Source organism: Cavia porcellus, unplaced genomic scaffold (genome assembly GCF_034190915.1).
Source record: "Cavia porcellus strain 051 isolate PalLab524CR breed Dunkin Hartley unplaced genomic scaffold, mCavPor4.1 scaffold_25, whole genome shotgun sequence".
Classification (NCBI taxonomy): Eukaryota; Metazoa; Chordata; class Mammalia; order Rodentia; family Caviidae; genus Cavia; species Cavia porcellus.
This window is the reverse complement of record NW_026947508.1, coordinates 44121346-44143966: the sequence shown is the minus strand read 5'-3', so window position 1 is coordinate 44143966 and position 22621 is coordinate 44121346. Positions and strand designations below refer to the sequence as shown.

Sequence of the window (22621 nt, the reverse complement as noted above, 5' to 3'; positions counted from 1 at the left end):
TCTTGAGAGGTATTTAGCTTTTCTTTTATTAATCTACTTACATCTTGCTCTACTTGAATTAATATTTCAGTTTTGAGCTCATCTACAATGTCCTGAAGATATCTCTTTATGTCCGCTGATGCCATGTCTGATATTGCATGTTTGCTGTCCTCAATCTCTTTTGTATTTACCTCTCTAGGATCAATATTCTCAGGGTTGGAGACTGGGAGCTTTTCTTATTTCTTTCTCTTGTCATGTTTTTGGTTTCTTCCATACAGATGTATAGTGGAAGTCCCAGCTCCTTTCCTTGTTGGTTATGGTTCTTCTGAAGCACAGTGGCTAGGGATTTCTGCCCTCTCCAATTTGCTGTTGGTTACTGAGGTGCAAGCAGGGGCGGTGTATGCTGCCCTCCCCTACCGGCCAGTCAACCTTTGGGGGCCTTCACTGAATAACTGTATGCTGCACGTACAGAATCAGTTTGGGATGACTTATTGGGTCCCTTCCAGGGGACCCAGCGCAAGCAGATCCTAACAATCTGTTCTGAAAAGGGAGGAAAGACTGAAGTCACTGTCATTCCTCATTCCTGCCTGTCCTGCCCGATTCCAACATGTCCTCCAGTTGGTCACCCCTTTCCTGTGGGAGGGTCTTATTCCCACCACAGATTAATGCCATTTTGAGTCTCCATTGGGCTTGCTGACCTCTGACTTCAGCATGGCCATGGCTACGGTGAGCCACAGTGGTGTGAGTTTGGGCAGCTCCAGGGAGAGCGCCATGGCCACTAATGTTAGCTGATCCAATGGTAGCCCCGGGACTGCATGTTTGTCCAGCTCTTTTCTCTTCAGTTTCTTCCTAGGTTGAGAGGATCCATCTCCCTCTGCCCAGACCTCTCCAGGATGTTTTATTCCGGCATCTGAGTCATCTCTCTTAGAGAAGTTCTGTATCCTGTTGCTTATCAATTTGCCATCTTTTTCTACATTTGTGTATATACATTTAAGACAGCAAAGATGATTGTACTACTAATTCTACCAGTTCATGGAATACAACAGTTAACATTCATAGAATTAGCTCAATTTTGCATGTCCGCATCTGGTAATCTGAGTAACTCTTTTGAAGATAAGTATGCAAAATAACAACCTTTGTTAAGTTCCTACCATCTTGTTTTGAAAGCCTAAATTGTAATTGTTTTGCATTTTTTGTTATTGTATCTTTTGTTTCTTGTACTTTTTGTTTTGTTTTTCTCTCTTTAAATTAAAATTTTAAAAAAGAAAAAATAATGGATGAATAATTTTCAAAGTTGATAATGAATTAATTTATACATCAAAAACTCAAATTTCAGTGATATGATCAATGATACACACTTTAATACATTAAATTCAAGCAATTCAAAGTAAAAATCAAAGAAATAGGTCCTGAGCTGATAGCAGGCAGGCAGCCTTGGGGGATGTTAGGGCTCCTGAGTGGTGGCCAGGCCACTGAGCCTGATGTCGTTGTGGGCTGAGGCCATTATAGGGTTCCCAGGGTGTCTGGTCCAGGCTCCGCTGGGCACAGGGCTCCCTCCAGGGTTCACCCCCACCCTGGCTGCCACCAATCTTGAGCATGAGCTTCTCATCACTGCCCTCTTGCCTGCCTATAGGCTACTGCACTTGGGAAGTCACAGCACTGTGTTCCAGGACACCCTCTTCCCCATAGGAGCTGGCTGGTAGAGGTCTCTGGTGATGACAGCTGGAAGACAAGAAGGCTCCCATAGCTTTTCAGTGCCTGTAGGACTTTGATAGCCCCGAGCACCTTTGTTGAGATCTGTACACATAAGCCCTGATTCCCCCCATCTGGATCTCAGTTCACACATTTTTCCTTGCCACTGAAGTGAAATTGAAAGGCATTGTCCTCTAGAGACCTTCTTTCTTTCACCACAAAGTCAGAGACAAAGTCCCTAACCCAGGAGATGCTGAGTCCTGCTGTCACCTCAGTAATCTGTAGAGGGGCCAGAAGCTGAAAGTTGTGGGGTCTTGTTTGGCTAGTTCCTAGTCATACACCTTCTAGTCAGTGTGTGGCTTCTGTGTTTTCGCTCTGTGTTGTTCATGGTGCTGAGAGAATGGTGGGGTTCCGGTGCCATTTGGAGAGCTTAGGGTCAACTGCATGTGGAGCATTTCATCCCAGTGCCCACCTACCCTCCAAGCACTGAAACCAAAAGACAGCTGGACCAGGAGATCAACTGGACTAACCAAATGATTATTGCAATGTTGTGTTATCCTGGTATCATCCAGTGATCTAGGAGCCAGCCTTTAAGGGAACGATAGAAGAAGCATAAAAGGGTTGGTACAAGAGCTCGGAGAAGAACGGGCATGGTGAAGAGTCACGCTCTTGCCCAGAGAGTTCTGACTCTCGGTGGTTATCACTTGCACAGCTACATTCAGGCAAAGGAGGCCATAGAACGGAAGCAGAGTAGTCCAGTTCAACCCTCCCAGTTCTGGGAGGATACTGCCAGGCTTCTGTCGCACATCCTACTATGCACAAACCTACTGCTGAGATCACACGTACTGGTAGATCCTGCTGTGCCCAAGCCCCACTTAGAGACTGGGACTGGACTCCATGTAGTGGTTGAACAGATTACTTGCAGTGTAATCTTCCCACTATTCAACAAGTTGTCAGATCCTGATTGGATCCACCTTATACTTGTGGATATTTTTTCCGGGGCCAGAAATGATCGCGCACAGGCAGCTAAATCACTCTATACCCCTGATGCTCTGGAACAGCCCTCAGTGCCCACATCTCTGCAACTGATTTTAGAGGTGGAGAGTCTGCCAGAAGGGCAAGCCTCTTTCCCAGGAGCAGCCACAGTACTTCTAAATTCCAGTGAAGCAGGTCCTTCCTCTTGAGATTTAAGGCCATGAAGCTATAGAGGCAAATTTCAGTGGAATTGTTAAAGAAAGAAAAGGTAGGAAGCAACTCATTTTATTTTCTACAGACAAATATTCAAGGCTCTTTGTTCTTTTTTTTTAAACTGAGTATCAAACTGCTGACTTGGTGCTTGCTTATGCCACTGAATTAAATCCCTAACCCTCGAGGCTCCTTGTTCTTATGTGAAGACTCAGAGCTGGAGTGTCCCCTCTCTGAACTGAGTAAAGAAACCATCATGCTAATGACTCTAGGTAACTTCCTCTCTCACAATATGCAGGATGTCCTGTGTGTACTAGAAGATTCTCAGATTCTGAAGCCTAAGAATGGTGAGGTATCTGAGGGAACTGAAAAAGAAGTTGAGAAGGGTCCAGGGACAGAAAGAGGTCTGCTGGAGACCATGCTAACATCCTGCCCAGAAATCCAGTTTGACACTGTAGACAAGGAAGTAGAACAGAATGCCACCTCTCTTACAGCTTTACTGGAAAAACCAGAAAAATCCTGCCCACCATGACCTTCATTCCTAGAGAAGGATCACTGATGGTGTGAGTTCCCTGGATCCTACTTTGCCACAGATTTCACTTTCCTCCTCTCCATCTTCTCTTTTTCCACTCAGGCACTTTTAGCTTTGAGAACCTGAACAGTTCAGATGGGCCAGCTGTCTTTCAGAACCTTACTATTACTGGCACCATTACTCCCCAGGAGCACAGTAGCACTAGATTCCATCCATACACAGTCTACACTGTAACATACAAGACAGCCCTTAACAGTGAAAACAGCAGTGGCATGCAGTAGCTGGCCTACCATACTGTAAAACCCTGCTATCAGGAGTTGTTGAACCTGTAGACCTGTTTGGAGAAAAAACCAGATCTACAGATATTCATCAGAAATGTAAAGGGTCCAACAAAGTTTCCAGATCTTCCATTTGGAAACACGGACAGTGATAGAGTAGAAGCCTGGAAGAGCCTCCTGGAATGGTTCCTAAAGCAACTTTGTGCCATTCTTGAGATCACTAACAGTGAGGAGTTGCAGGAATTCCTTGCTATGAACGCTGATGCTTGTATTGCCTCTGTCAAGAAACTGTTCATGCGGTCAAAGATAGACAAGATGGTGGTGAGTGCCATTGTGGTCGCCTTGAAGAATGTCCTCTCGTTCTGAGTCTCAGAGCCCTCCAGAGGAGCTGAGTAAGGCTGAGAATGAAATCAAGGCACAGACAGAAGGCAAGAAGCCTGGCAAGTCCAGATCGAGGTTCTCATCCAGGAAAACTACTCCAGCACTAAATGTGACAGAAGCCCATGACAGGATTCTCTGTTGTCTCCAAGAAAACAGTGCAGAGTTAGAAATTTTGTGCATTTCTGAAATGGAATTGTTTATTAAAAATCAGAAAAAAAATTACTGGAAATGCAGCCAACAGAAGCCCCAAAACAAATCCCCTAGGGATATGCGTAGAGTTGCTTGTCAAGTGCAGCTGTGTCAGCCCAAGACTGGGCAGCAGTCACTCAGGAACAGAGACAGAGTTAGCTGACATAGCCCAAGATCCCCAGATCTGATCGTCTTGCTTTTTAATGCAGCAATAGAAATGGCTGTGGCAAAAGATGCAGGTAGCTCATCTGACTTGTCTACGCTGAGTGTAGTACCTCTACCTCATGAGTCCATCTGGCCAAGTGGAGTTTTGCCTAAGTTTCCAGGACCTGTATGGACTAAGCAGTAGAAGATGGCTGCTGAGAAACATGCTTTGCAGAGCGTCCTGGGCATCCTGCCAAGTGTTTTAGTAGAAATCCTAGAAGTGGACAAACGCCAGCTGAGCTGGGGCTCATCTTGGAGGCCCTACAGCAAGCCCTCATTAGCAGACATTGAATTTTCTGCCTTGGAGACACCATCCTGGAGTTCCTGGGTCTCTGTGCCTCAGCTGAAGAACCTGCCTCAACCACTACCTCCTCAGATACCCCAGGCACCCTTAAGAAGATGGGTGTGGCCTCCTACTTGAGATACTCATGCCTTTTCCCAGTGTCAGCCCCAGTGTCCCATCAGGATTGCTGTGCCTTGGCAACTGGGCTGTGTGGCTCCAAAGGCCTGTACTTTGGTGGCTCAGTTCTTCCAGTTCTGCTCCGTTGTTGCAGGTGGAAAGGGTGATAAGCGGATGCTTTGGAGAAAGAAGCTATGAAATAGAAGAACAAGCCCCTTTCCTTCTCCAAAAGAGAGAGAGAGAAAAAAAGATATAATCAGAAAAGAAACCAATAGAAAATTGACTCCTCATTGATAAGTAATCATCAATAACATTAACAACTAATTTCTCATCAGAAATGTTAGTCAAAGGTAATAACATATCCAGAGTAAGGAAAGAAAAGAGTTTCAACCAAGAATCTATGATTAATAAACTTTCCTTAAAAAATTTAAAAAATGTTGAGTGCCAAACAGGACTTAAATAATACTAAAAGCAAACTGCACTTCACAGCAAATCGTAGGAAAATGTACCTGAAAATACAATCAGTGTAAGTGAATATGAAATATTCTCCAGGACATATCACTATATGGCATGAAAATACTATCAGTAAATTTAAAAAGTTTGAAATAATATAAAATACCTTGTAAAAACATGATTATACATTCTGAAAGAGAAACTTTGAGAACTCAAAAGAATGTGGTAATTAAAGAATATACTTTTTTTTAGTTTGTTTGTGGTACATATTTACATTCCTCTTGCAGACTAGCTAAATGTATTTGGGATACTTTATTCTTTTATTCCCCTTGCCATTTCCATTCTCCTCCCTGACTGTATCTCTATATCCCTTCCCCCACTGTAATCTTTTTTTTTTTTTTTGTCTTTTTCGTTTTTACCAGTACCAGGGATCGAACTCACGACTGCCTGCTTGCAAGGTAGGTGCTTATGCCGCTGAGCTAAATCCCCAGGCCCCCTCCACTTTAATCTTTTAAATCCATGTTTACAACAATGATTACATTCATTATAAGGAACAGTTACAAACATATAACGCACCTTAAATGCCTTTACTTCCTCTTTCACTTCCCTCCCCCATTCCCAGACTCTTTGGCCTCTTCCTATTTGCAAAAGATTTCTCTCTGTGCTTCTTTTATCCTTTATTTTGTTCTTTATTTGTTACTTAAATTGTACTTTGTATTTTTCATATGTGAGAAACCATATGGTATGTCTGATTTAGCTCAGTTAACATTATGGTTTAAAGGTACATTCAGTTTCCTAAAAATGTCTCAAGTTTTAATTCTTCACTTCTGAATAGAATCCCATTATGCAGGGATTCCATATTATCTTTACCCATTAGTCTACTGATAGACATACAGGAGGCATCCAAAATTAGTTCTGCTATAAACACTGCTAAATTGTTTCTCTAATATGATGTCTTTGAATCTTTTGGGAAGATCCCTAAAAAAGAAATATCTGGGTAGAATGGACTTTCTAAGTTTTTTGAGAACTCTCCTTACTGATTTCCATAGTGGTTGTACTAGTTACATTCCAACCAGAAATATTAAACTTTTCCTTTCTCACAGCCTCACCATTGCCTATTATTTTATTTTTTGAGGATGGCCATTGTTTCCAGAGTGAGATAAAAATCTCAATATTATTTTAAATGTATTTCTTTAATGTCCAGTGGAAGTGAACAATTTGTCATTATTTGTATTTATTCTAAGTTTTTATTATTATAGTACCTGTTTTCATTGTTTTTATATGGTGTTCTATTGTTTTTTAGTTCTTTATATATTGTAGATATTAGTACTCTCTCTGAGTAGCTAGAAAAAAAATTTCCCTAGTTTATAAGTTGTCTCTTCACTCTGCCGGTAGTCTCCTTCACTGTGCAGCAGTTTTTAATTTGGTATGATCTCACTTGTTAACTCTTGCTGTTACTTCTTTGGCAATTGGAGTTCTGTTCATAAAGTCCTGGTGTAAATCTATGATTTCAAGAGTTTTGCCTTTATTATCTTCCAATAGATTGTTTCTCTTTTACTATTCAAATCCTTGATCCATATTGATTTTAGTTCAGTAAATAATAAGAGATATGAGTCTAGATTCAATCTTTGCACGATGATAGCCAGTTTTCCCTTTACCATTTGCTAAAGCATATCTTTTTAGTTCCTTTGTCAAGATCAGGTGGCTGCATATGCCTGGGTTTATTTCTGTATCTCTATTTTATTCCATTGACTCACATGTCAGTTTTTGTGATAATCCCATGCAGTTTTTATCAGTGTGTCTTTGTAGTACACTTGAAGTTGGATACTACATTTATGGAAGCCAGCATCTCTCTGATCCCAAAACTAGGCAAAGACATAACTAAAAATGATAACTATAGATCAATCTCTTTAGTGAACATAGATGCAAAAATTCTCAGTAACATACTGTCAAATGAAAGCTAACAAATCACTGAGAAGATCATTCATCATGATCTAGTTGGTTTCACTCCAGGGATACAAGAATGGTCCTACGTATGAAAATTAACACCACATAAAAAGAAGCAAGAACAAAAATCACATGATCATATCAATAGATACAGGAAAAACTTTTGACAAAATCCAACATTAGTTTATGAAAAAATTTCTGATGAAAATAAGTATAGAAGGACCTCATCTCAACCTGTTAAGAGCCATTTGTGACAAATCAATGGCCAAAGATTAAATGGGTAAAAAGTGAAAGCTTTCTCTCTAAACTTAGGATCAAGGAAAAGATGATCATTATCATCTATTATATCTATATTATTCAATCTATACTATCATCAATTATATCTATATTATTCATCTATACTATTCAACACAGTACTGGAAACATTAGCCAGAGTAGTCAGGCAAGGAAAAAAAATGAGAGAAAAAACGTCAAATTGCTGCTCTTTGCAGGTGACATTGTTTTCTACATAGAAGACCCCAAAAATTTCACTAAAACACCCATAGAATTAATAATCAAATTCAGCAGTGTAGGAGGCTGCAAAAATCAACACATAACAATCAATAGTATTGGGGCTGGGGATTTAGCTCAGCGGCATAAGCTCCTGCCTTGCAAGCAGGTGGTTGTGAGTTCGATCCCTGGTACCGATAAAAAAAAAAAAAAAAAAAAAAAAAAAAAGCAAAGCTTAAAAAAAACCAATAGTATTCCTATATATCAATAATGAACTCCCAAAGAAAAAAATTTGGAAAACAATACCATACACAATAGCATTAAACAATATACTTTAAGTAACCAAATGATCAATCAAAGAAGGATATTAAGGGGAAATTATAACAATATATATTGAATAAAAATAAAAGAAAAGAATATTTACCAAAATTGATGAAAGCAGGCCTTTAGAAAGGACTTCTGAGCTGTAAATGACTACACTGTTTTGAAAAGTAAAGATCTCAAACCAAAAACCTACTGTTCTAATTGAACAAGTGATGGAGGTAAAAGGACAAACTAAGCACAAATCTAGACAAAAAAGTAGAGCTGAAAATAATGAGAAAATTTTTAAAAACATTGCAAATCAGTGATCCAGAAAGTTGATTCTTTGAATACTTCAATACAAATGACAAACCATTAATTCAACTGGAAGAGAGAGAGAGAGGGAGGGAGGGAAAGAGCTAGAGAAAGTGTATGCTCAAATAAGAAGACTGACCCAGTCATGGTGGCACATCCTCATGATTCCAGCATTTAAGAAGCTAAGACAACAGAGTCATGAGTTTGAGGCCAGTCTGGGCTATACAGAGTTCAAGTCCAACCTGAGATATGCAGTGAGAACCTGTCTCAAAAAATAATAAAAGACACAAATAAAAAAAAGACAAAGCTGCAATTATAGATGAAAGAGACATTGCTACTGCCCTTACAAAACTGAAAGGATTACAGGGGAATACTGTAAAATATCTACTGTAACTGCATATGTTACTACTATAAACTTATCATAATACTTTAGGTTATTTAAATGAAATGGAATTTTTTTAGAAAAAATAAACAATTGAAAATATTACTTGAATGGAAATAGGAAGTAGAACAGATATATAAGAAGTAGCAACTAAAAATGGATTAATATTAAAAACTTTCCACAAAAAAAGCCCAGGATCAAGTACTTCATGGGGTCATTTCTACATAATGCCAGTCCTTCACAAATGCTTCCAAGAATAAAGTCAGTAGTATTGCTAGCAAATCCAGACAATGACATAAGAAAAATAAAATTACTTGCTGAAATCTCTCATGTAGATAGACACAAAGACCTTCAACATTAGCTAATTGAATATATGTGGAAAGGTTTATAATCCATGGCTAAATGGTTGTATTCTAGCATTATAAACTTTATTCAAACATACTAAATTCATTCAATGTAATACTAGTTGCATAGCAAACCAAAACCACATTTCAGCTTACTCACTTCAGAAAAGGCATTTAGCAAACAGCCTTTATATTATAAAAGTTCTCAGAGACAATACTTAACCCCATTATAGCCATTAAACAAAATCTCACAGCTAACATCCTTCTTGATGAAAACCTGACAGAAACAAGAGAAAACGTATACTTTATAGTTAACATTGTATTGGAAGTTCTAGCCAGAGAAATTAGGGAAGAAAAACAAATAATAGATGTTCAGGTTTAGAGAAAGAAGAAAAATCATCTCTATTTTCAGATAGCATGATCTTAATATTGAAAATCCTAAGAAATACGTAATCTATTAGCATCAATACTTGAACAGCATTGAAGGATAATATCAACATTAAAAATCTATTATGTTTCTATCTACCAGTAAAAAAAAAATTAAAAAGTACTTAACAATTTCACTTACAGCAGCATCAAAAAGAATAAAATGCTTAGGTATAAATTTAATAAAAGAAGTGCACAATTTGAACAGTGAACACTACAAAATATCATTTAGAGAAAATAAAGACCTAAATAAATGAAAAAGGCCTTCCTCACTCATGGATTGTTAAGCATGCATATTATTGTTAAACTGCAAATACTTAAAAACTGATCCACAGATTAAATACAGTTTGTTAAAATCTAACTGGCTTTGCTGGCTCTCTCTCTCTCTCTCTCTCTCTCTCTCTCTCTCTCTCTGTGTGTGTTTGTAATTGTCAATGATATGAAAATGCAAGGCTTGCTGAACAATAGCAACAATCTTGCAAAAGAAAACAACAGTAAAGGTCTAATATTTTCTAGTTTCAAAACTTGCTGCAGAAGTCTAGTAAGCAAAACTAAACAAGTACTAAAACAAGTATAGATATGTTTCCTTGATATATACATAAAACAATGGCATAAATTGAGAGTCCAGAAACACTCACATTTTATGGTCAATGATATTTTCTCACATTTCAGTATATTTACACTCTAATCATTTCTCAAGACCTCCATTGCAATGACTTGATCCCAGCTGTCATCCTCTCTAAAGCAGATTACTGCAGTTATCTCCTAATGCATCTCTTCTCTTCTATATTTGTCATCTTTTCATGTCCTTCTCAAGCAAACTTTCTAAAATATAAGATCATTCACATTATCCCTTCATCTGCACTAGCTCTCCACTTCTCACGAAGTAAAAACCAATACTCTTAACATGTGGTCTATACAAGATCTATATGACCTGCCAACCTACAATCACCTCATGTCTCTCCAAACTCCTTTTCTCCTATATATTCTCCATATGTACATTTCCATCTCTCAGACTTTTGCACTCCTTCTTCCTTCAAACTCTTTACGGAAACCCCTTAATCTGCTTCAAGTCTTTGCGTACATTGCATCTAATTTGGCCTCTCCTGACAATGCTATTTAATATTCACCTTTCCTCTCATTCTAGCTCATTACTCTTTTTATTTTCCTGTTCTACCTTTATTCCCACAGCTTCAATGACCCTCAATCATACTGCATAATTTTTATTTATTAATTTATTATTTTATGTCTTAAGAGAATATAAGTTTTATGACAGCAAGAGACATTCTTTACTCATGAGTATATTCCAAATCTAGAATACTGCATGATGGGTATTATGGGTTAAACAAGTATTTTTAAATAAATGAAAATTTCCAAATGAGACAGCTGAAACATATGGACATGAAATAATTTGCCAATGTCACAAAATTCCAATATTATAGAATAAACAATTAAATGCAGATTTGTCAAACTATAAATACTGTGCTTTTTCTGCTACATCACATGGCCACAAAAATATAACCAATTTGACTTCAGAAAATAATAATCAAATGTTCTTATTTTGAAGAAAAACTACATTGTTACATACAACTATAAATACACAGGTGTATCACAAAGTTAAAACGATGGAAATGCAGGTCTTGCTATAACATGAATACTGGGTCCTCAAAATTTTATATTTTGCAATCTAATCCCTACTGTAGTATGGAAAGAGATAGGATCTTGGAAGGTGACTAGGTCATGTGCATTCTACCTTAATAAATGCAACTACCATTCAGGTCTGAAAGAGTTTGTACACTCATCCACAATGTGAGGACACAACCTGAAAACACCATCTCTGAGACAGTGAGTCCTCATTAGACCTTACCAGATGGTGATGTTGCTAGTGTCTTGATTCTGGCTTTACTAGTCTCTGTAAACTGTGAGAAAAACAATCTATTATTTATAAATTATTATTAGGTATTTTTTTATTTATACAAGCATACAAAGACACAAGCTGTCTCAGTTACTCCTCTCATTGCCAAAACAAAATACACAACACCCAGAGTAAAAGAGGGAAAGGTTTATTTAGCTCAGTTTGTAGAGGTTTCAGTCCATAATTGGCTGGCTCCAAGACGGTGGCATGACAGACAGATACTGCAGAGGAAAAACAGTTCATGGTAGGCAGAAGGTATCAAAGCAACCAAGGGACCTTAACAGCATTTTACTACCTCTTTTATACTGTAGGCAGTTTACCTGGATTAGGGCAGTGCCAAAGCAATCAGTGTGATTTAGTAATCACACACCCTTAATCCCAAAATCACATACTCTAGATCTAGCCACCTCTGAAAAACTCACACTTAGTACTTCATGAGGCTTTGAGGGAACATCTGGACAAAAGCCATAATACAAACTATACAAGTCTTAGGAAAAAATGCAGGGAGATACAAAATAAATAAACACACTAACAATTTCAGAAAGAAAGAAGTTTGTCTTGGTTAACATAACCTTTTCAAGCAATACAGTAATGCCTACTATAGCATGTAGTATAGCGGCTATACTCATTTAGTATAACACAGTAAAATCTTGATTTGTTCAGTGGATTAATTATTTTATCAGTCATACAAAATTTATTTCTCAATGTATTCTTCCTTCTGCTTATATGCCATCAACACTTCCAAATTTGTTTTTCTGGGCAACTATAACCATTATACAAATTTTATTTACATTATTTAATTACATTGAACTGAATTTAACTTCAACCCCATATTATTTGAATTAGGCTTTTTAAATTCATGCAGAAAAATACACTAGTTTTTTTTTTTTTTTTTTTTGGAGACAGTTTCACTATACAGTTCTGGCCAGCTTTGAGCTTACTTTGTAGCACAGGCTGGTCTCAATTTGCAACATTCCTCTTGTCTCAGCCTCCAGAGTGCTGGGATTACAGAGGTGTGCCATCACGCTGGGTTATACTACCAATTCTGTATAATAAAAGTCTGAATATGTATTTATAATCATGTAAAATTAAATTCATCTCTTCTCCAGACTTAACATTTCCAACTTGTTCAGCTGATCTTCCCATATCCTAATGTCCTACTGAAAGTACTCTGATCACCTTCTTCCAGATTGTTTATTATTCAGGAATGTTTTTATTTATTAATGTCTAGTGCCAAGAGCTTTACTTAATGCATATCTGATTAACTGAGTATCCTGAATTTTGTTTTCCTTTGATTTTTTTGTTTTTTTGAGACAGAGTCTCATTGTTTGTTTTTGGTTTTTTTCTATTTTTCTAATTTTTAAAATTTTTTTTATCAGTACCAGGGATTGAACTCACGACTGCGCGCTTGCAAGGCAGGCACTTATACCACTGAGCTAAATCCCCAGCCCCTGAGACAGGGTCTCACTATGCAGTTCAGGCTGGCTTGAGTTCACTTTGTAGCCCAGGCTAGTCTTGAACTCAGAATGATCCCAGTGCCTCAGCCTCCTGAGTGCTGGGATTACAGGCATGCATTATCACGCCAGACTGTTTCACACTAATTAATCCAAGGTTATTATTAAATGGTTTTTATATCCTGATATGTGGAGCTTTTATTTTTAGCATTCATTTCAATTCTGCACAACCAACACCATGACCACTACCACCATCGCCGCCACTGTCAACACTGATCTCAGTTTGATAGGTAACAAGGAAATCAAACACTTTGGTGATAGGCTAAGGTTAACAAATATTTTGATAGCAAAGTGAATGAAATATGAGTTCTTTATGTGAGCCAATGACTAATTCAGTCTACACATCTTAAAGAAAAATTATTTCTTACAAGATCTTTAAGACTAAACATATTTGATCCTAGATCAAGCCATTTCTGGAACTAATAAACTCCAGGGAGTTTTTTAGCTCAAACAACTAATTGCATATTTTCCTCCTAAGATCATAAAATTGTGTAACATAATAATAAACCAAGGCAGTGATGGCGAACATTTTAGAATTTCTAACAATATAAACAGCTGGCTGGGTACACATGCCACAGGTTCACCACCATGAAACTAAGGGATACATTAGAGAAACCTTATCTATGACTTAGAATCATGGTCAGTAAATATCTAGAAGTTGTCCCAAGGATTATTGTCTGATACCAAATAAAGAAGCCTTTCATTTTTTAAAATTCGAGTCCATAACAATATTAGTCAAATACGTAGAGACAGAAAATGGAAAGGAAGTTACCATGGGTACAGGAAACTGTGAAAATACACAGGGTTTTTTTTTTTTAATTTTAAAGAGAAAAGAGAAATAACACAAAAATCAAAACTAAACAAATTAACAAACCAACAATAATAGCAAAATGACAAAAATAACAATAAAGAACAGCAATAGCTTTGTAAGTCTTCAAGATTTAGGAATTTAACAATGGTTATTATATTGCGTATTGTTATGTTCAAAATAGTTGCTCATGTTACCAGATACAGAAATAAAACAAAACAGTAAAGTGAAACAAAGCATTGAATTCAAAATAATACAGAAGGAAATCCCCCGCAGTTGCTATAATGCATATTGTTATCCTCCAAATAGATGCTCAGACTAACAGCTGTAGGCCTACAAAGTCAATCAAACAATACAAGCATGAAGTTATTTCTTTACTTCAATTGCTATCATCTCAGCCTGACTTCCTCCAAATCAGCCCATTGCTTGGGGTGGGGAAGGAGAGTTGCTCTTAGGCTGGCTCACAGGAAATCCTATCCTGCTCATAGGCTGGCTCATAGGAAATCATTGGTTGGCTTTTTGATTCTCTTCCCATTCCCCATGGTGGCTGCTCAGTTTTATATGATGAAAAAGTTCTGGAGATAGTTGGTAGTGATTATTGCACAACAATATGAATGTACATAATGCCACTAAACTGTCATTTGAAAATGGTTAGAATTGAAAATATTGTCTATATTTTATTACATTAATTATAAGTGGTCTATTTTCTGATCACATAGTTCAGTCAAAAGTCCAGAATGGGTCATGGTTGAGCTGGTTCCTCTAATTAGAATCACATAAGGCCAAAATCAAGGTGACAGCAAGGCTGTTTCTTTCTGGGGACTCCAGGGATGAATCTGCTTCTGTACTCACTTAGTTTGCTGACCAATTTTACGATAGTTTCTTGTGTTTCTTAGACTGAGGCTCCTTTCCTAGCTGGCTCTCAGGCAGGTATGCCTACTGTTTGTATCCATTTTCATGTTTCCCACGTGGGTCCTCTCCAACAATGCTGACTTTAGTTAAGTCCTTATATTGAATTTCTCCAAGTATTCAGCTGTTTCATCTGACTGAATGTAGCTGGAGAATGTTACTAGATTGAGCTTACCTGAATAATTTTCTCTAAGCCCCCATAACCTTAATTACATTAGCAGAATTCATTTTGCTAGCTGTATTAATTCTGCACCTAACAAAACTCACAAAACTGGAGGTTTTAAAGCAAAAGAAATATATCTGGTTTTAGAGGTCAGAAGTCTGAAATGAAGCTCATTAGGACTTCGGATTCTTGCCTGAAATCCTTAGTATTCCATAGCTGTAGTCATACCACTCTCATCACATGGCCATCTTCATCTTGTCTCCTCCATTTGTCTGACACTGTGACCAAATTTTCTTTTCTAGAAAGGTATCAGTCATTTTGCATAAATGCCCATTTCATTTTAATTTAATTATGGTTCAAAGGAAATATTTTTAGGGTGATGAAATATTCTTCTCTCATTTCACAGATATAGAAAACAAGTCTGCCATTGATATGACTGAAGGCAAAAAACCTCCCATCTCTTAACCAAACTCACTTTATGACATAATTTCCACAAAATTATTCAAGGCCTGATTACTCAGGAGTAAAGCAGTATGCTATTTTTTTCACATTTTCTGGTCAAAGACTTTTTCTTACAGTTTTTACAAGCTCCTCTTTAGGATAGGACATCAGACCTGAGTCTTACAACTGCCCTTTGCTCATGGTTGGTTCAGCTTTGAAAACAGCATCCCAGAGTCTCACTTGACCTTCACTTTTGTGAAATTTTTACTACAGCTTAAGGCAGTAAAAATAATAGAAAAGTTTTCTAACTTTGCCTACTAAATATTATGACTGTGGGACAATGACAACCTCTTAACAAATTCTTACAGAGATATTAATACTTAGTCTCACAAGAGCAATTGTGAGGATTTTCTGAGATTACATGTTAGACTAATTTATATTGGTTTTTATTCTTTCTTAAGCTTTTTCAATTCCACAGTGATCAATTGTACTTAACAGCATTTAATCTCTACTATTTTTCAACTAGTCAGAGTTCTTATAGTATGTTTCATATCTTTCTCTTTAGACTTAGTTATAAATCGATTGCTTAATCAAAAGATTTAGCTATGTCTTCTCAACTAAATTTTACATTTAGGGAGGATAAAACACTATTTATTGACACATCTCCCACAGTTCCTACAATGCAAGCAAATGTTGAATAATCACTTGATACAAATATTTTTCAAATAAATAGTATTCAATTTGAGACAAACTATTTATTTTTGATGTAGAAAATGTTCAATAACAACTGTATTAGTCATTGCTCCCCAGAGAAACAGAATTAATAGAATATGTGTATGTGTAAACCTATAAGTGGGCAAAGAAAGGAAGAAGGGGAGCAAAGAAAAAGCAGAGAGTGACTTGAAAAAGGGATAAAGAAGAAAAGAAAAATTTTAAGGAATTAGCACTCGTTCACATGACTGTGGAGACTGGCAAGTCCAAAATCTACATGGTAGTTGATGGTCAACCTGGAGAACCAAAAGGAAATTACGTTGCACTTCAAACCCAGGCAGAATTCTGTCTTTTTTACTGAGAGTCAGTCTTCTCAAAATCTTCAGCTATGAATTCTTCTCATATTGTGGGAGATAATATGCTTTACTTAAAGCCTATTTATTTTTTAGTTTGATTTTGAAAATAATAAAACCAGATGAGAAAACAAAAAAAAAAAAAACCCCGGAGTTATTCAAAACAAAAGGATGGATATAACATAATTTAAAACCACAATACAACGTGATCTACAATGGTTACCATGATGTCGCTTGTTATTTTCAGTAGAATTGCCCCTATCATCAGGTACAGTAAAACTGCACATAACAGTACAGAATAAAATCAATAAAAACAAAACATTGGGGACATGATAGAACTTCAAAAGAGGGTAATAGTCAAACCAAAATGGGTATCATAGTGAATAGTTATTGTCTTCAGAGTAGTTGCCTATATACTCAGACTTGATACTATCAAACATAACAGATTCAAATGAAATCAGTTAAAACAAAGACAGCGAGTGAACAAGACAGATTCAAACAAAATCAGTCAAAACAAGGCAGTGAAAGCAATACACGGTTTCAGATTAAGTTAATAGGAAATTAAAAATGATTACTGTAATATACCCTGCAGTTTTTGTAATAGCTGTCTGTGCCCTCAAATGTAGTATAAGTAGACAAACTGGGCCAGAATATAACCAAACAAAACAGAGTGATGAAAGCAATATGGGCTTCAAATTGTGGTACAAGATTAACAATATCTTTTGACTTCCCTTTTTAGACAATTCCTTCACTTTTACTTTCACAAGTACATTTTGTATCCCACTAATTCCTTTAGTTTTTAGATTAGGGAGGCAACCCACTATTTACCTACGTGGTTCTGAATCTTTTTACCCCTGAGCTTGATCTCAAGTTATATTCCCTTACTTACAAGAGCCTCAAGGTTTTCCTTCCTTATAGCTGAGTAGTTCTCCATTGTATTAAAGTGTATGTCTTTCCAAACAATCTGTAGCTGATGGGCGAGCCACCCCCACTTTTTTCTGGTTCCTTGTTACATAGAGCATTATTTTCTCATCTGTGACTTTCAGTCCATAAACCCTCCTTCAGGTTAAATATATTTGTTATATAGAGCATCTCATTGGACCCTATCTTCTGATCTACTCTGCCTGTTTCTTTTTATTAGTGTATCCAGGCTAGCTATGTTAGCGATTATGGCCAGTCTTCTCTGCCTCATCTCTGCCATGCTATTTTTCTGCCACTGGTTGTCTACTTTTCCCCTTCATTAACTGACTGCTGCATTCAGTGAGCTTCCTCTGTCACTGTGCTTGAAATCATGGTCATTTTTTCTCTCTCTCTAGAATGTCCTCCAGTATGTTTTATAGGGTTGGATTGGTGGTCATGAACTCCCCCAGTTCCTCTTTGTCATGGAAGCATCTTGTTTCTCCATTAATTTTGAAAGATAGTTTTTCAGGGTACATAAGTCTGGGTTGGAGGTTATTTTCTTTCAGGGCCTGGAGTACTTCACTCCAAGCTTTTTTATTTGATAGTTCGTGTCGAGAAGTCTGTCATGATTCTGATGGGTTTTCTTTTATAGGTGATCTGTTTCTTTTTTCTGACAGGTTTTAATATTCTATTCTTGTGTTGAATTTCTGGTATCTTGCTTATTGTATGTTGGGGTGTAGATCTATTTTGGCTATAGCTGGCTGGGGTTCCGTATGCTTCATTGTATCTGGATAACATTTCCTTTTCCTATGGTTGGCAAGTTTTCTTTAATTATTTCTGTAAATAGCCTTTGTATTTCATTTGTTCTTACCCCTGCTTCTTCACTCACCTTTTTTATTATTAAGTTATAGATCCTCTTGTCATCTTCCAACCTTTGTATTGTTATTTCTTGGTTCCTTGTTATTTTTAAGAGATCTTTGCTTTTGAGATCACACATTGAAAACCTGTATTCAAGTTTTGATACTCTATCTTCAGTTTCTTTCAAGTAGTTTTGCCAGCTTTCAATGGAGTTTTTAATTTCCTGGTAGCTTCTTTGAGTCTGTTCCATGTTTTCTAGATTTTTAAAAATTTTCTACATCGAATATTTCTCTCCTTTTTCTATGTCCCTTCATTCTTCCATCTGTGTATTCTGAGAAGTACTTAGCATTTCTTTTATTATTTTTCTTCTATCTTCCTTTAATTTATTAGAATTTCAGTTTTTAGTTCTTTTATAATGTCATGAAGATAATTATTTATGTCAGATGCTGCTTTTTCATATACCACAGCTGTGCAACCCCAATTTCTTCTACATTTACCTGCCCTGGGCCAGTAGTGTTTGTGTTGGGGGATGGAGATTTCCTTTTGTTTCTTCCTCTTGTCATGTTTCTGGTTTCCTCCAGAGGAACAGATAATGGGGGTCCCCGGAACTTCCTGTATTGGCCATGACTACGCTAAAGCATGCTGGCTAGTGATTGCTGCCCTCCCCAGTCTGCTGATGGCCACTGAAGTACAAGCAGGGGCGAGGCAGGCTGGCCCTCCCCTTCTAGATGATTGACCACTGGGAGTCTTCACCATGTTAGCGTGTGCCACTCAGACAGGGCCAGTTAGGGTTAGTTTCAGGGAGACCTTGTCTTTTGCTATCAGATTACGCACAGAGGCAGTTCTTAGTCCATGCAATCTCACCAGTCTGCTCTGCAGTAGTTGTGGCTGACTGCAGTTCTGGTTCTGGGTTTACCTTGCCCAACTCCAAAATGCTGCCTGGCCCCCTTGCCTACTCCTATGGGAGGACTGATTTCCACACGCTCACTGAGAGCTAGTATGGACTTCTGAGCCAGAGCTCCAAGCTGAGTGCTGCTCTCTGTTCTACCATTCCCCCTCATGACTGCTTCCTCCCACCAAGACCCTCAGGCTCATCAACCCCAACTTCACCATGATTGAAGTCTCCAGATTCCAGCAGTGTTTTATACACAATGAGACTGGCTTCAGTGAGAGTGAGTCTCGCTACAGCCTTCCATCCACAATTTTTGTTTGTTTGTTTCTTTTTTTCTTTCCTTTTAGTTTCTTCCTGAGCTGAGAGGATCCATCTCCCTCCATCTGGTCTTTTCCAGGATGTTTTATTCTGGCATCTGAGCTGTTTCTCTCAGAGAGGCGCCCTATTTTTCTGCTTACTAATCTACCATCTTCCAGAACCAAGCCTATTGATTTAAATGTTAATGTCATCTTTAAAATATCATCATAGTAGGATACAGATAAGCATTTAACCAAATATCTAGGAACTATGACCCTAGCAAGTTAAAGTTTTGATTTTTAGAATTATTTCTCTCCCAATGACCCTTAATGAAGACTAAGATGTAGTAAGAATAATAAAGCATTTTAAGGTTCATTGTACATAAAATAAATTTTGATGCAACCAAATGAGAAGTAAATTTCTGGAAGGTATATTGTGTTAACCTAAAGTTGGAGTCAGTTCTGGCTCTTTGACTTCTAATCCTTTTAGCTGCCACATACACAGGCCTGGGCTTCCGCTTATGTTTCAACCTCATTTAAATGATGACAATAATTTTAGGAAATAGAAAGCTAATCAGTAAATGTTGAAAAATTCTCTAGTATTCCTTTGAAATTTTCTTAAATACCCCAAAATATCTTTTCTTAAGTACAAAAATTAATCCCATTTCTCATTCAGCGCTGGAAGACATTTCTGTAATCCCTCATACTATGAAATTTCATAAAGAATCCCCGGAAAGTAACATGTGTTTGCTGAATGATAATTTTATCATACAGAAAGGATGAAAGGAAACATCCTATCACTCACCAACCCCAGTGTGTTGCTTTCATTCAAGACTTCATTGTTTCACACTGTTTTCCCCTGCTACTTGGCCTCTGTGTCACCAAACCTCATCCATGTTGTTGCCACAGTCAGTTTCTAAAATGCAGACCTAACTATGTCATTCACATCTTCAAATCCTTATTTAGTGGAAAACTTCAATATCCAAAGCAATGCATAATTTCAATGCTATTACAACAAAAGTTCCATGAAGGTTTTCCCCTATAAATTGATGATTTTATTATAAAAATTACATGAAAATACAAAAAGAGCAAACAGATAACCTTAGCCAAACTTTTAAAAAAATTTTTACTAGTACATCTTTGTATTAATGACTACATTTTTCACAGAGAGTTGATACATGTACACAGCAGATCTCAATTCTTTTTTATTTTCCTTCCTCTGTCCTCCTTTTAACTCCCTCCACCTCTCAGTTTCCTTCTCTTTGGCAAAGAACTATGTCCCTATTTCCTATTATCTATGTTGTATTTGTGGTTTCTAGCATAACAGAGACAATGTGATGTATAAGCTTGTGTTCTGATTTGTGCTTCATTATGAAATAGTACTCCATTATGTATAAAGACAAACTTATTTTATCCATTCATCTGTTGATGGACATATAGGCTACTTTCAAGATTTATCTATAATGAATTCTGTTGTGGATATGCACATATGACCATATTATAGTGACTTTAACTCTTCCAGAAAAATACTTTAAATGGGAATAGCTGGGTCAAATGGAATTTCTAGCTCTAGTTTTTAGGGAAACACATATGCCACAACAGGCTGTTTATATCATTGAAATCTCTAAAAGATACACTATCACTGCTCTATGCTGATTTCCATAATGATTGTGTTAGTTTATATTCCACCAACATTTATAAAAGAACAAGTTAGGAGGGCTCAATATAATAGCTACTAAGAATTACTGTTGGAAGTGAAAAAATTGATGTTAACAAGATGACTAAAAAGAGTTATCTCTTACACATCTTTCCAACGAAAAAGGTAACACAGCAAAAATTACCATATCCCAACTAAAGTGATAGAGGAAATACGCCAAAGAGAAACAAGAAACTGACAAGATGCCTATGCAGTGTGAAGACCCATGATAGTACCATATATAGGAGGAGAAGACATCTTGTCCCTCTTGACTGCCTTCCTTACCATGATTGTGTTAGAACTTAAAGAAATTTCTCCTTATATGGGAGAGTAACCTGTAAATCTCCAATATCCCTGTTGCCACCACAGACATCTCCTGACTTTAAAATCCAGACTTATGCAGTTCTTCACAAGTCCAAACACAGTTTAAAGATTTCCTCTCACATTTATGCACCTGGGTTGCCCCTACCTCCAGAATATAAAATGCTATAGCTTAGTGCCATCCTGTAACTAGGCACACTAGTAAAATACATCCCACACTTGGAGTTAGTAGCCATAATCTATCTCCATTCTGGAGAATCAGCTATCAATCTACCATGTTCATACAGAAAGCTGCAAATTCTCAGAGACTAGCCCTAAAAGGAAGGCTGAGACCTCAATACTTCAAGATGCCCCAACCCATAGAATAGTTTCCCCCCAAAAAAGAAAAAAACCCACCAAAAAACTAAAACCAAACAACACAAATTATACAAGGAACTACCATATGGTCTAATTATTCCATTACTGGTATATATCCAGAGAAAAGGAAATCAGTATTTCAAAGAAGTATCTGCACTCTCTTTGCTGTAATTTGGATCTGAAGTGTGTGTGTTAAAAGACTTGGCTGGTAGCTTATGACACTATTGGGAGGTGGAAGAACTTTTAAAAGATGGGATCTACTAAAAGGAAAGCAAGCATTGGGAGTGTGTTCTTGAATAAATAAAAATTTATAAAAATGACAATGGAGTACTATTCTGATACAAAGAAAGATAAACAAATCATCTGTAAGAAAATAAATGTACTAAGGTTAATACATGTTAATGCTGACCATCACTCATGCAGTATGTTTGTTTACATACTGACTACTCCATGTAATTTCAACCAGTTGACACTTGTTTGCAAGAGATAAACTCATATATATGTTTATTTGTTTTATATCAAGTATTTTTGCAGACTTTTAAACTTAGAATTTGTATTAGCCTTTGATGTTTGTTTCTAATGAAATTTAATAGTGTTTTGATTTTTTCACTAATTCAAGTTTATTTTATTTATGAAAATAACCTATAATTTTGTACTACAATCTATAAAAATTTATATTGCAAGTACATTAGATATAATTTTTATAGTTCTCCAGAACTCAGTGATATTCTTTTATAATACAAAACAAACATGTTTGATGCTGTGAGACTGAATAAAAAGGAAATGCCAAAAGATGTGCAAAACAAAAAGCTGGAAAAGGGAGAAATGTCAACATATCAGATTTGAAGTGTCTGTGTTATGGAATGAAAAGACAAAAAAGATGTCTGTTTATTATCAACTGTTCATAATACAGAAATGATAGAACTTGAAAGAATAATGAAACTAAAAACATTACAAAAGTGGTCAATGACTATAATAATTCTTCTATGGG

At 36.8% G+C, this 22621-nt stretch overlaps 1 protein-coding gene and 1 pseudogene across 5 annotated transcripts in view; both read left to right on the top strand.

Annotated features, from left to right (window-relative positions):
- Agbl4 (AGBL carboxypeptidase 4) overlaps positions 1 to 22621 on the top strand; it is a 1435759-nt gene that overhangs the window by 215706 nt on the left and 1197432 nt on the right. The window lies entirely within an intron of this gene.
- On the top strand, positions 1461 to 5007 carry LOC106026031 (sorting nexin-19-like; annotated as a pseudogene).